Below are 12,913 nucleotides of genomic sequence, written 5' to 3'. Positions count from 1 at the left end.
GAGAGACGCCGCCAGCTTCCTCGCTAGGATGAAGGAGAAGCACAGGGACATCTTTACCGTGCTGGTGGGGGGCCGGCACGTGACCGTGCTCCTGGACCCCCACTCCTACGAGAGGGTGGCGTGGGAGCCGCGCTCCCGGCTGGACTTCCACTCGTATGCCGCCTTCCTCATGGAGAGGATCTTCGACGTGCAGCTCCCGCACTACAGCCCCACGGAGGAGAAGGCCCGGATGAGACCGACACTCGTCCACAGAGACCTGCAGGCGCTCACGGAAGCCATGTTCACCAACCTCCGCTCCGTCCTCCTGGGCGACGCCACGGAAGGGGCCAGCGGCTGGCGGGAGGTGGGCCTCCTGGACCTCTGCTACGGCTCTCTGCTCAGAGCCGGCTACCTGACCCTGTATGGAGTGGAGGCGTCCACACGCACCCAGGAGAGCCAGGCCCAGGACAGAGCCCACTCGGCCGACGTCTACCACACCTTCCGCCAGCTGGACCTGATGCTCCCCAAGCTGGCGCGAGGCTCCCTGTCAGTGGGGGATAAGGACCGTGTGTGCAGCGTCAAAGCCCACCTGTGGAAGCTGCTGTCCCCCGTCAGGCTGGCCACGCGGGCCCAGCGGAGCAGCTGGCTGGAGAGCTACCTGCGGCACCTGGAGGAGCTGGGGGCGTCGGAGGAGATGCAGGCGTGGGCCCTGGTGCTGCAGCTGTGGGCCACACAGGGAAACACGGGGCCTGCTGCCTTCTGGCTCCTCCTCTTCCTCCTCAAGAATCCGGAGGCCCTGGCTGCTGTCCGCGGGGAGCTCGAGGGCGTCCTCTGGAGAGCAGAGCAGTCCGGCTCACAGATGACCACCCTCCCGCAGAAGGTCCTAGACAACATGCCCGTGCTCGACAGCGTGCTGGATGAGACCCTCAGGCTCACAGCTGCACCCTTCATCACCCGGGAGGTGGTGGTGGACATGGCTATGCCCATGGCCGATGGGCGGGAATTCTCTCTGCGACGTGGTGACCGCCTCCTCCTCTTCCCCTTCCTGAGTCCTACTCGGATCCCGAGACGTTTAAATACGACCGGTTCCTGAACGCCGACGGGTCGGAGAAGAGAGACTTCTACAAGGACGGGAAGCGGCTGAAGCACCCCAGCGTGCCCTGGGGGGCGGGCCACAACCAGTGCCTGGGCAGGGGCTACACCGTCAGCAGCATCAAGCAGTTCGTGGTCCTGGTGCTGACGCACTGCGACCTGGAGCTGATCCGCGCAGACGTGGAGGTCCCCGAGTTCCACCTCAGCAGGTACGGCTTCGGCCTGATGCAGCCGGAACTCGACGTGCCTGTGCGATTCCGCGTCCGGCCCTGACGTGCGCGGCTCTGCCTTCCTGCACCGCATCGCCCTCTCCTGCTGCTCCAGAGGCCGTGTCCACTGAGGGGACGAGGGGCGGGAGCTGCGAAGGACACAGCAGGAAAGACCGCAGAGGCTGGGACCGCTGCAGACCTCAAGCCCCAGCCAGACTCCTCCCCGGCTCACCTTGCTCCTGTCACCTGGTGATGTCCCCTGAAGCTAATCCAGACAGGGCAGGGCCATGAGTCCTGCTGCTAGGCCCCCAGCTCCACGGTGGTCCCTGTCCCAGCCCTTGACAACTAGTGTGGTCCAGGCGAAGCCGGTCAAAGCAGATGCTGGCCTGGAGAGGCCCCTTGGACCCAGCAGTGTGTCCACAGCGCAGGCTCTGTCCCGATTGCTAAGGCGTCCCTCAGGACCCCTCCCTCCCTGGGTGCCCCACTCACTGGACAGAGTCCCCCCACCGTCCACGGGACACCTGAGAGACAGAAGGATCTCCGAGGAGCTGACAGCCGGGTGTGGTCCCTAGGCCCCCCTGAGCGCTGGGCTCTGGGAGAGTCCTCTGATGTGGGCTTCCCTGCCTCGGGGACCAGGAGACAGGCCCCAGGCTCTGCCTCTAGGTACCTTCTGGCCCCGAGGGCATCCAAGTCTGAGGCCGTCTGGCTCTTAGAAGTGACGTCACAGGAGCAGAAGTGATGTCACGAGCTGGTGGGAACCAGCCGACTGACCTGCCTGCACTAGCCTTTGAACAAGCAGGTCGGTGAGGAAACCAACATTTGCCTCAGTTTTAAGGAAAAACGACGTCAGAAAAACAGCCTGCGAACCCTGATGGTGGCCGCAGGTGTTATCGACAGCAGGTTCTGCTTATCGGATGCCCCTGGAGTGCTGTGACGTGCGAGGAGACATGGATTTCTATTCCTTACAATGTCTCTGTGAAGAGAGGACAGTGATGCCCTCTTTGTACATGGGAAAGCAGGCTCAGAGAGGTGCAGTGGGTTTCCTGGGGGTCATACAGCTCATCAACTGGTCGAACTGGGACCACACTTCTTGTTCTAGGAGCAAATGGTGGATGGGCTCATGTTCCTCGGGGTCCAGGGCTGGTGGGGTGCCATTCTGTCTGGCCTTGGAGTGCCCAGAGCCAGAGGCTTGAGTGTGCATTCATACCCTGAGCCGTAGACACAGACACGGAGCTTTAGGTGGACAGGAGAGGCCCCAGGGGTCCGTCCCTTCCTGGAGCAGTGCGGGGTGTGGGGCTTCCCCAGCCCTCTGTCGCCAGGCAGCCCCGGATTCCCAGACAGACGGTGTGATTGGCAGGAGGCTGGATATCCCCGGGGAGACCCATCTCCACGCCTGGGTGACCCACCGCCGCCTGCTTCTTAACTCTGCAGGAAATCAGAGCCGGCAGCCTCCTGTGGGAGGACGGCCGGTTTCCATGGCAACCCTCGCTGCCGCCTGGCTGCTGCGGGAAAGGAAGGAGGCCAGCGGAAGAGCCCGGAGCTCCCCGGCTGCAGCCTGGCGTGTGCGCGGGGAGGACCTGCCGACTCCCCCCAGGCTGGGCCGGGCTGTCCCCCAGGCTGGGCTGGGCTGTCCCCGAGGCTGGGTTCTCCCCTGCCTTCAAAGAAGGACCGGTCCCTCCTCCTTGGAGCAGGTCATGGGAACGGCTCCAGGAGAAGAGGCTCCCCCCGCGGCCCAGGCGCTGGGGCAGGAGTTAAATGCTCTTGCTTCACTCTTTAGAATTTTTCTCGACTTTTCTTTTCTCCCTTTTTTCCTTTTAGTAAGTGTTAAAGAATGGGGAGAGATGGCGGCACAGTGCTGGCTGCAGGGCTAGGAAGGCCCGGGTGTCGCCCTCCTCCTGCCTCCCGGGAACCGCAGGCCGCAGGCGTGGAGAGGGGTCCTCAGCCCTGTCCTTGCTGGCTGTTTCTCTTTCTTCTTCTTCTTTTTTTTCCTTTCCTGTATTTTAAGTTGTTTCCCAAATATTCTCCTTTAGACAGACTCACTTTTTAAATTTAAATTTGTCTTCCGGTTGCTGCCAGTAATGGCCAGCCAGCGCTCACTGCCCAAAATAGAAAACGGCTGAAAAAGAACGGGGCTGGGAGGGGATGCGGCCGTGGCCGAGGCCCAGAGCCGCGCAAGGCCAGGGCTGCCCGTGGGCGGCCACTTCTCCCTGGTGAGCACACAAGGTCTCCGGCTGAGGAGCAGGACTGTCCCGTGGGGGCCTCGCAGGGGCATGTGCTCCACCAGGGGGCGCCACCCACAGCAGCTGGCCTCGCCACCTGCCCCTCTCCAGACAGGCCCCCAGGGGCAGCGGTCTCGCCCCAAGTAATTGACTTGGATGTTCCTGCTGTCTTAGTAAACACCCGCGTTTCACGAGTGCACGACTGCTAGGCCTTCCTCATTTAATAAAGATTCTATTTTCATAAAAAAAAAAAGAAAAGATAAACATACAAACATAGTTTTACTTTACAATCCAGCAATTTTATGCCTAAGTATTTGTCTTAATGAGTCAAAAATTTATGTTCACACAAAAGCCTGGAAGGTTTGTTCATAACCACACAAAATGGGAAGCAACCTAGATGTCTCTGTCCTGGTTAATAGATGAACACAAGGTAATTCATCCATACAACAGAATATTATTCAGCAATAAAAATTAATGAGGTATCAGTCCATAAAAAGACATGAAGGAATCATAAGTGTATACTGGTATATGAAAGATGGTAGTCTGAAAAGGCTATATACTTGAAAGTTCCAACTATATGACATTTTGGAAAAGGTAAATCTGTACAGACAGTTAGAAAAATCAATGGTTACCAGGAATTTAGGAGGAGAGAGAGGAAGAATGAATAGGTACCGCACTAATGCAACAGTCCTGTATCTATAAAAGAAATTGAAATTAGGGGAAAGTATGTGAGGTAGAAGGGTGGGTATGGTGTAGATACATGTCACTGCATGTATTATCTGCCCGATTAGTTTGTATGGATAAGACATTCACCTTAACACAGCAGAAAATAAAAATAAATAAGAAATGAATGAAGTTGGAGAAAAAAGAAATATCAGCTTAGAAATCAATTAAATAAAACACTTCTAAAAATGGGGGTAATCTATAAAAACAAAAGCTGGTCCTAGAAGAAACAAAATAACCTTGATAAATCTCTGAAGAATGACAAGGAAATTTAAGAATAGACACAAGTTACCAATATTAGGAATGAGAGGCATTATATCACTAAATATTCTAAGGATATTAAAGAAAAGTCATCTGGTCCTGGTGGCACATTCTTGTGATCCCAGTGGCTCAGGAGACTGAGACAGGGGAATCACAAGTTTGAGGCCAGCCACAACAACTTAATAAGGCCCTAAGCAACTTAGTGAGACTCTGTTTCAAAATAAAAAATGAAAAGAGCTAGGGATGTGGATCAGTGGTTAAGCACCTCTGGGTTCAATGGCAAGCACCCAACCCTGTGCCGAAAGAAAGAAAGGAAGGAAGGAAGGAAGGAAGGAAGGAAGGAAGGGAGGGAGGGAGGGAGGGAGGGAGGAAGGAAGGAAGAAAGAAAAAGAAGGGTAAAAAAAACTCAGAAAATATTATGAATTACGTTATGCCAATAAATTTGACAACTATGATAAAATGAATAAATTCTTTCAAAGTTAAGAATAAACCAAAACTTAACTCAAGAAGAAGTAGATTTAGTCAATAGTCTTGTATCTATAAAAGAAATTGAAATTTTAGTTAAAAACCCTTCTACCAATAAGAATCCAATCTCAGGTGGCAACAATATTGAATTCCAATTATAAAAGAAGTAATGCAATTTTACACAAAACTATAAAGAAAGATGAAGAGGGAGTGCTTTTCAACTCATTTAATAAGTCCAGCATTATTCTTATCAAAAAAATTTTAAAAAACAAACAGGAAAGAGCATTGCAAGAGAATAGTACAAACTAAGATCACTAATTCCCTAATGATCCCCCTACCCCCAGCAGTGCACCATGATCTTGGATGCACAAATTCTAAGCAAAACTTGACAAAGAAAATTCAACAACATATGAAATACAAAAGTTTTACATACTGATGCAATGTTGATTTAACATTCCAAAATTGATCAATATAATTTCCCATATTAATAACCTAAAATTACACATATATGTAATATGCATATACACATATATTCATAAAACCACCTCAATAAATGTATAAAAGTATTTTTTCCCATAACCCAATATTAACTTCTGTTTAAAAGTTTTGGCAAACTAGGAACAGAAAAAGTTCCTCAGTCTGACAAAGGGAATCTATTAAAAACTTACCAGAAACATAATACTTAGTGACAATACTTAACCACATCCTCAGGAACAAAAGGCGTTTTGTCCATAACATTTCTTTCCATTTGCTACTAAAGATTCAGTGGATGTACTCAGTGAAGGGAGAAAAACAATATTAAAAAGCATACTAACGAAAAAGAAAAAAATAAAATTAACTTTATTTGGAGTAAACATAATCACTTATATTAAAAATCAGACTGAATCTTTTAAAAACTTCTAGAACATACACATAAAAAATCAATTGTATATATAGTAGACATGAACGTTCATCAATAGAAATTTTAAAATGATGTCATTCTGTTGTGACCCAATCGCTCAGAAAACACTCTCAGTCCGATTTTTGTCCAAACTGGAGAGTCTTTATTTAGCTACCTGGCAACTGCTCCCTGCAGGACCCAAACTGTATCTGCCAGGAACAGCGCCTGGTCCAAGTTCTATGGGGTTCATAAGGGGAAAAAAATCACACCCTCTAAAATGTACGTGCAAGCAAGCAAGAAGGACACAGAAGCTAAAGTTAGCAATCAGCCAGCCAACGCATATAACTACATTCTTATTCCGAATACATCTAGTACAAAAATAACTTGTACAAAAAAATAAGTTATATAACTAGGGTTACATCTAGGTCACTATGGTGGAACTTCAAAATGGAGTCACTCAGTCTAGGCTTTTGTTGTTGTTGTTGTTGTTGTTTGTTTGTTTGTTTGTTTTAGTTGTCAGTAGACTTTATTTATATGCCTCACACATGCTAGGTAAGCGCTCCACCATAGAACACAACCCCAGCCCAAGGCTAACTTCTGTTAAATACAGCCAGGATAACTTAACATTACTTATCCTGTGATCTTACCTTGTTGTAGCTATTAACCTCCTACATTTTATAGGGTGCTTACTGAGCTGAGCCATAATCTAGGTTGAGTTATAACAATTCAAGAAAGCATCAACAATATAAAATGTGTAGGAATAAATTTTACAAACAGCATTCAATGAAAGACGGCAGGTGGGACTCACAGCGCAGGTGCAGGAGCGCCTACCCACGAGGTCCCCTTGCAGCTTTCCTAAAAGTGCATGGGCTGCAGGGAGCTCTGGGAAGAACGGATGAGCTTGACTGAGGCCCGCCGCTGGGCGTCGCTGCCAGTGCTCTGTTTCCAGTTTGGTTGCAGTGTCCTTCGGATCCTGCTTCTGTCCTTGAAGTCCAGAGTGCTGCAGAAGGATGCAGAGCAGGAGTCGCAGATGAGGGCAGAGATCCAGGATATGCACCAAGAGCTTTCCACGGTCAACACAATGGACGAGTTTGCCAGATTGGTTCGAAATGAATCATATGTCTAAATATTAAAGATAAAATAATATTATTTCCAGAAGAAACAAGGAAAAAATTTTGAGATCTTAAAGTAAGCAAATATTTCTTGCATAGAACTCCAAGATAATAAAACACAGAAGAAAGGAAATCCATAAACTAGAATTTACCAAAATTAACATTTCTACTCTTTCACAGAGCATTTATGATTAAGAGAATAAAAATAGTAGATATGATTAGAGAAAATACTTGCCAATAACAAAATAATATACGAAGAACTCTTAGAATCCAATAATAGGAATCAAACAAACATTTTAAAAAGCTACTAGGATTTGAATAGTCACTTCACAGTAGAAAATAAAAGAAAATGCCTATCAACATCAAAAAGATTCTTGGATTCATAGTCAATGGGGAAAATGCAAACAAAATGCACAATGGATACAACTACACACCTACTAGAATGGCTGAGGTTTAAAGGAGTGATGATTGCAAGAGTTTATTGGCAATAACCCTGAACTGGAAACAAGTAAAAGAGGTCAGCCTGGGCAACTTAGCAAAGTTAAATTAAAATTTAAAAATTGTTAACTACTATACAGGGGACTAGAATTAAGTGCAAGAACAGGGAAAAATCACAGAATTATCATGCAGGATGAAGAAAACCTAACTAAAATAATAATACATACTGTGTGATTCTGAACCGGATCCCATTTAAAATTAATAGCAACTTCCTGCAAACTGCTTTTCTGCATCTCGAATTTGCTCATGCTGAGAATAAAAATGAAAAAACAAAAACAAAAACAAAACAAAACTACCTGACCCCTGTGCTGGCCAGGCACCAAGGGGTGGGCTAAACAAAGCCCACTCAGTCTACACATATACATCACTTGCCTGGCTTTAGATATTATAAAATGTAACAGCTTCTGTGTGAACAGCAGAATAACAATCTAGCTGTTTCCCCGAATTCATCTAACTGCATAGAATTCAACTTTCCTTTTTCTATTGTTTGCTTATTTCTTATATGGGCAGGAGGTCCACATCCAGCCAGCAGTGATCCAGGCAGGTTCCCTGGTTTGGGTGCCCACACAATTCTATTTATTTAAAAATTTTTTGAATTATACACTTGTAAAATATGTAATTTATTGCTAGTAAATTACATCTAAACAAATCTATTAGAAAATAAATTTGTTACCATAACAACAAAAATGAAGGGTCATGATGTGCCTCAGGGGTAGAAAGCCTTCTCAGCCTGTAGAAGGCACTGAGTTAGATACCAGTATTATGGAAATTTTCAAAAATGTAAAAATATTAGGTTGTTATAGACCAAGGGCCCACTGTGGAGACAGGGCAGCCAAGGCTATCCTAGGTTACTGGTTCTTGTGATCATACCAAAAAGGTTTCAGAAATGTCAGAGTAGCAGACATGAGTTTATTAGAAGAGCTAAGAAAAAGGAAAGAAGGCAGCACTCTCAAAGGAGAGAGTGGGTCCTCTCAGACAAGAGACAGACAGTATGTACCTCCTACCTTCCTGTATCATTGGAGTTCCCAGGGAATTTGTCAGAGAGTTCTGCCAGGTCTACCTCTTAATTTTTGAATGACGCAGGATGACATCAGACTTTCAAGTCCCCACTGTACATAGTTTTACCGGTGCATGGAAGGGAGATTTCTAATCAATTCAAGGCAAATCTGGGTCATTCTGACCTACCCTGACTGGTTCTAATTATCATATTTCCCTGAACTGTGGAATCTGGTATGTGTGAAGTTCATATCCATCCCATCCCAGGGTAACTTGTGTTCACCTTTTTGGCAAGGAGAAGCTTCTCTTTGGGCCTACATTTCTCTAGTAGGTAACCAGTTGTTTGCCCCAGACTGTAACATGTCCTATTCACTTAAGCCAGACAGATCTGCAGGTAAATTGCTTTTTATCTGCAATAAACCATGTGGGGTTTAACACAGGAGGTCCTGCTTACAGAATTATCCCTTTAACCTTATGTACCCACCTCTTAAGTCTGTTTGTTACCTATCAAGTTGATAAGCACTACTGTTTTTCCTGAGTTTAAATTCCCAAAGGAAACTTCTTAAAGGTATTTGTAGCTCTTCTAATATTTTTTCGGTGAAACATTCCCAATTGTCTTGTTTGCTGTAAAAATGAAACAGCAAATGGATAAAACAACTCATTCTGCTCATTCTTTGTGTCACAGGCACAGTTGAAAGCAGGCAGCTAGGAAGAGTGAAGAGCAGGACTGCAGTTCAAAGCACCCTCCTTTACCCTTTCCCATGCTATCTATTGTCATTAGCAGCCTCACCCCTGAGGGGCCAGCTCAGACAGTGCAGCAAGTGTGAGATGGTTTTATAAAGTTCTAAGTATTGTAAGAGGTATTGAGACTAATGAGTATAACAGTTCAGTAATTTAAATGTTTATTTATTTTTAATGGAAGGATTTCAATTAAAAAGAAGCCAGTTGACATGGAAATATCAGTGAAACTTCTTACCTGCAAGAGAAGTGGACATTTTGTATTTAAGTGAAATTATAATGTGCACATTTTAAGAATAAAGAAATCTGGCATTTGAAAAAAATTATACATATATATATATATATATATATATATATATAATTGGGGGGTGTAGGAAAGCCCTTATCTGGCATGCATTACAAAAAGCTAAAGTATTATAATACAAATAGTACTATAACGAAAATATTAACATTTTATTATCATATTTAAAATACAGATATTAAACTAATATTATAATACAAAGTAACATAATTAATGAAATGCTGTTAAGCTACCCTAGAATTCATGAATTAAAACCAATTGTGTTTTTCTTCATAAAAAAATATGTGTATTATTATTTTATTTAGTTTGTTCTTGATTCTATGAAAGTTGTAATAATGAATGTCATCTGGCTAATTTTTTACTCAGCAATATTAGCATTAATATTTATTAGGATTTGTTCACTTTGTATACTTTGATACAACCAGAGATATGAAAAATTGTGCTTTATATGTGTAATATGAGTTGTAATGCATTCTGCTGTCATATATAACAAATCAGAATTTTAATTAATCAATTAATTAATTAATAGAATGTAATGTAGTCATGTATTTCCTAATAAAATGGGTCATTCTGAGAAATGCTTTATTAGGCAAATTTGTTGCCCAAACATCACAGGGTGAATTCAAACCTACCTGCTATAGACAACTCCACAGTTAGGCTATGTAGAGGCACCCCCTCTACACAATCTTTTTTTTTTTTTTTAAAGAGAGAGAGAATTTTAATATTTATTTTTTAGTTTTTCGGCAGACACAACATCTTTGTTTGTATGTGGTGCTGAGGATCAAACCCGGGCCACACGCATGCCAGGCAAGCGCGCTACCACTTGAGCCAAATCTCCAGCCCCTCTACACAATCTTAATTAAGCTACTCCAGAGACTTTCACCATAATTGTTCTTAGACTATCAGCAAGGATTTCTGCAAAAGAATTCAAATGTGAGTAGGCTTCTTATTTCCTATTGCTCTGTTGCAATAACTAAATTTGACAGTGGGCCTGAAGGAGACCAGCACTCCAGATTCTGAGCACCCCTTTCTAGTTTTTTACAGTATTTATAGGTTCTACAGAGTCATAAAATGATATGTGATTGTTTGTATGAGTTTTCAGGCTGAAGGTGTGTTTACAAAAGCAGAGTGTGATAAGGGATATTGGCTTCTAGCCTTGGGCCAAGCCTTAACAGGGGTGTTTAATTTTAAAGGAAAATATAGTTAGATCCTGGGGAAAGTCCTTTACAATCCAAAAGTTAAGAGTGAATGGTGATAATTAGGTTCCTTGAAAACCAGGGCTGGGGGAACCCAGGACTCTCCCTTTCCCAAGCACTAATTTTCTCAGAGAATGTCCTTGGTTTATTTTTGTATTCAGGACTGGGTTTGTTGCCCACTACTGTAAAAGAAAACAAACAAAAAACTACTATTATGTAGACTTCTGCAAATTGGGAGCCTCTGAACCCCCATTCCTCTACACACTGGGTATAAAGTTCTAAATATGTCTGGACTCAGGGTTCAGAGGGATGAATTGATTTACGTGAAAGTCCTGCTCTGGACCGGCTGCAGCCAATTAACTTGCTTCCTGCTAATTCCTCGGTGTCCAACTTCATGTGTCCTTCATCAACTTGTATTATTCTTGAAGAGAAGGAGGATGGTAGAACATCAATTTCCTGAAGTACCCTTCCCTATTCCCCAAATCTTGGCCAAGTTAAGGGAACAATGGGAATGAGCATGGGTACATATTATATTAAAGGATGCTTATTTTTACTTGGGTTTCCCAAGAATGTGCTCACTTTAGTGTTACCTGTGGAAAGCTGCTTTCTTGTGTATATGCCATGCTCTTTGTGATGCCTGTCCCAACTGCACAAGACAAACTATTACTCTCACTGCTTCTGTAGCCTGGCTTACAAAACCCCTCTCCCTGTGGTAAGTGATGCAGAACTGAGGGCTCTGTGGAGGGGAAAGTCCACTAGGTCAGCCAGCTGCCATTGAACAAAGACTCAAGAGGGACTGAGATGCTTTTTTTCTGGAATTACATCGGGAGGATCTGAGGTGTTAGTTGGCAAAGCATCTCAAGGGTCAGATGTTACCCCTGGAGCTTCCCTATAAGTGTCTCTCAACAAACCTTATATCTCATTTCCCACCCCGGGGTATCTTCTTTGAACACTTGGAAACCTGTCCCACTTCCCGAGCCCAACTGGATTGTGGGTTTTAGAAGGTGGCCACCATCATACATGCAGTCGATTATTGACTAAAAAGTTGTCCTGTGGCACATGATCGTGTAAAGGCATAGTTTGTGACAACTTTGAGGTTGTTGTTTGTTACTCAGCATAATTTCTTTGAGGTCCATTAAAATATTTACATGTATCAATAGTTCATCCCTTTTTAAGACTAAGTAGTATTCTATGGTATTGATGTACCTTAGTTTATATATTCACTTATTCAGAAAAATTTTGGTTATTGCCTTTTTGAGGCTATTACAAATAAAATTGCTGTGAACAACCATGTGCAAATTGTTGCATGGATTAAATTTTAGTATCACTGAGATTAATGCCCAGGAGTGAAATTACTAGAAAAACCCCATTTGGACATGGTATATAGTTCTTTTATTATTATTTTTTTTAATTCTGAGTGCTAATGTTTGTTAACAATTAGTACATCTATGTCCATGAGAGTTATTGGACTATCAATTTCTTTGGATACTCTTTTTGACATGAGGGAAATACTAGTTTTATGAAATTAATTCAGATTTTTCTTTCCTATTTATTTTCTAAAGAGACTATGTAGGCTGTTGTTATTTCTTTAAATAATAGGTAAAATTTTTCAGTGCAACTATTTGGTGCTAAATGTTCTTTTTCAGATGTTTTTAATATTCTGAATTAAATTTCCTCAATAGATGTAGGACCATTCAAAATTACCTATTTCTTTTTGGGGGAGTTGTAATAGTTTCTATTTTTCATGAAATTTATGCATTTTCTCTAAAATGTCACATTTAAATGGGTGGAGTTTAGTTTTGTAATAAACTGACAAACTGATGAATGACTGTACCACTTTGCAATCCCACCAGTAAAGAACGAGAGTACCTGTTGCTCTATATTCTCCCAGAATTTTGTCTTATCTGTGTTTTGGATTTTTTACCATTCCAATAAGTGCATAGTGGTACCTCATTTTATTTTAATTTGCAATTCCCCATTGATGAATAATGTTGAATGTCTTATATGTTACTTTGCCATCTATATATCTTCTCTGATACAATGTCTGTTCAGATGATTTTGCTCATTACTTAATCAGGTGGTGGTTGTTGTCATTGTGCGTATAAGTTTGTGTTGATCTTGAACAGTTCTCTGCATATTTTGGGTAAGCTTCTATTATCACATTTGTCTTGCACAAATATTATTTACCACTGTGACTTCACATTCATTCTTTTGATGTTTATTTCATTCCTGCTAATTTTTAAA

The 12,913-nt window shown here is 43.5% G+C and overlaps 1 pseudogene; it reads left to right on the top strand.

Annotated features, from left to right (window-relative positions):
* The first annotated feature begins 13 nt into the window (after positions 1-13).
* On the top strand, positions 14-1,344 carry LOC144251470 (prostacyclin synthase pseudogene; annotated as a pseudogene).
* The last annotated feature ends 11,569 nt before the right edge of the window (positions 1,345-12,913 follow it).

The sequence above is a fragment of the Urocitellus parryii genome (genome assembly GCF_045843805.1).
Source record: "Urocitellus parryii isolate mUroPar1 chromosome 13 unlocalized genomic scaffold, mUroPar1.hap1 SUPER_13_unloc_8, whole genome shotgun sequence".
Taxonomy (NCBI): Eukaryota; Metazoa; Chordata; class Mammalia; order Rodentia; family Sciuridae; genus Urocitellus; species Urocitellus parryii.
This window is presented reverse-complemented; position numbering and strand designations above follow the sequence as displayed.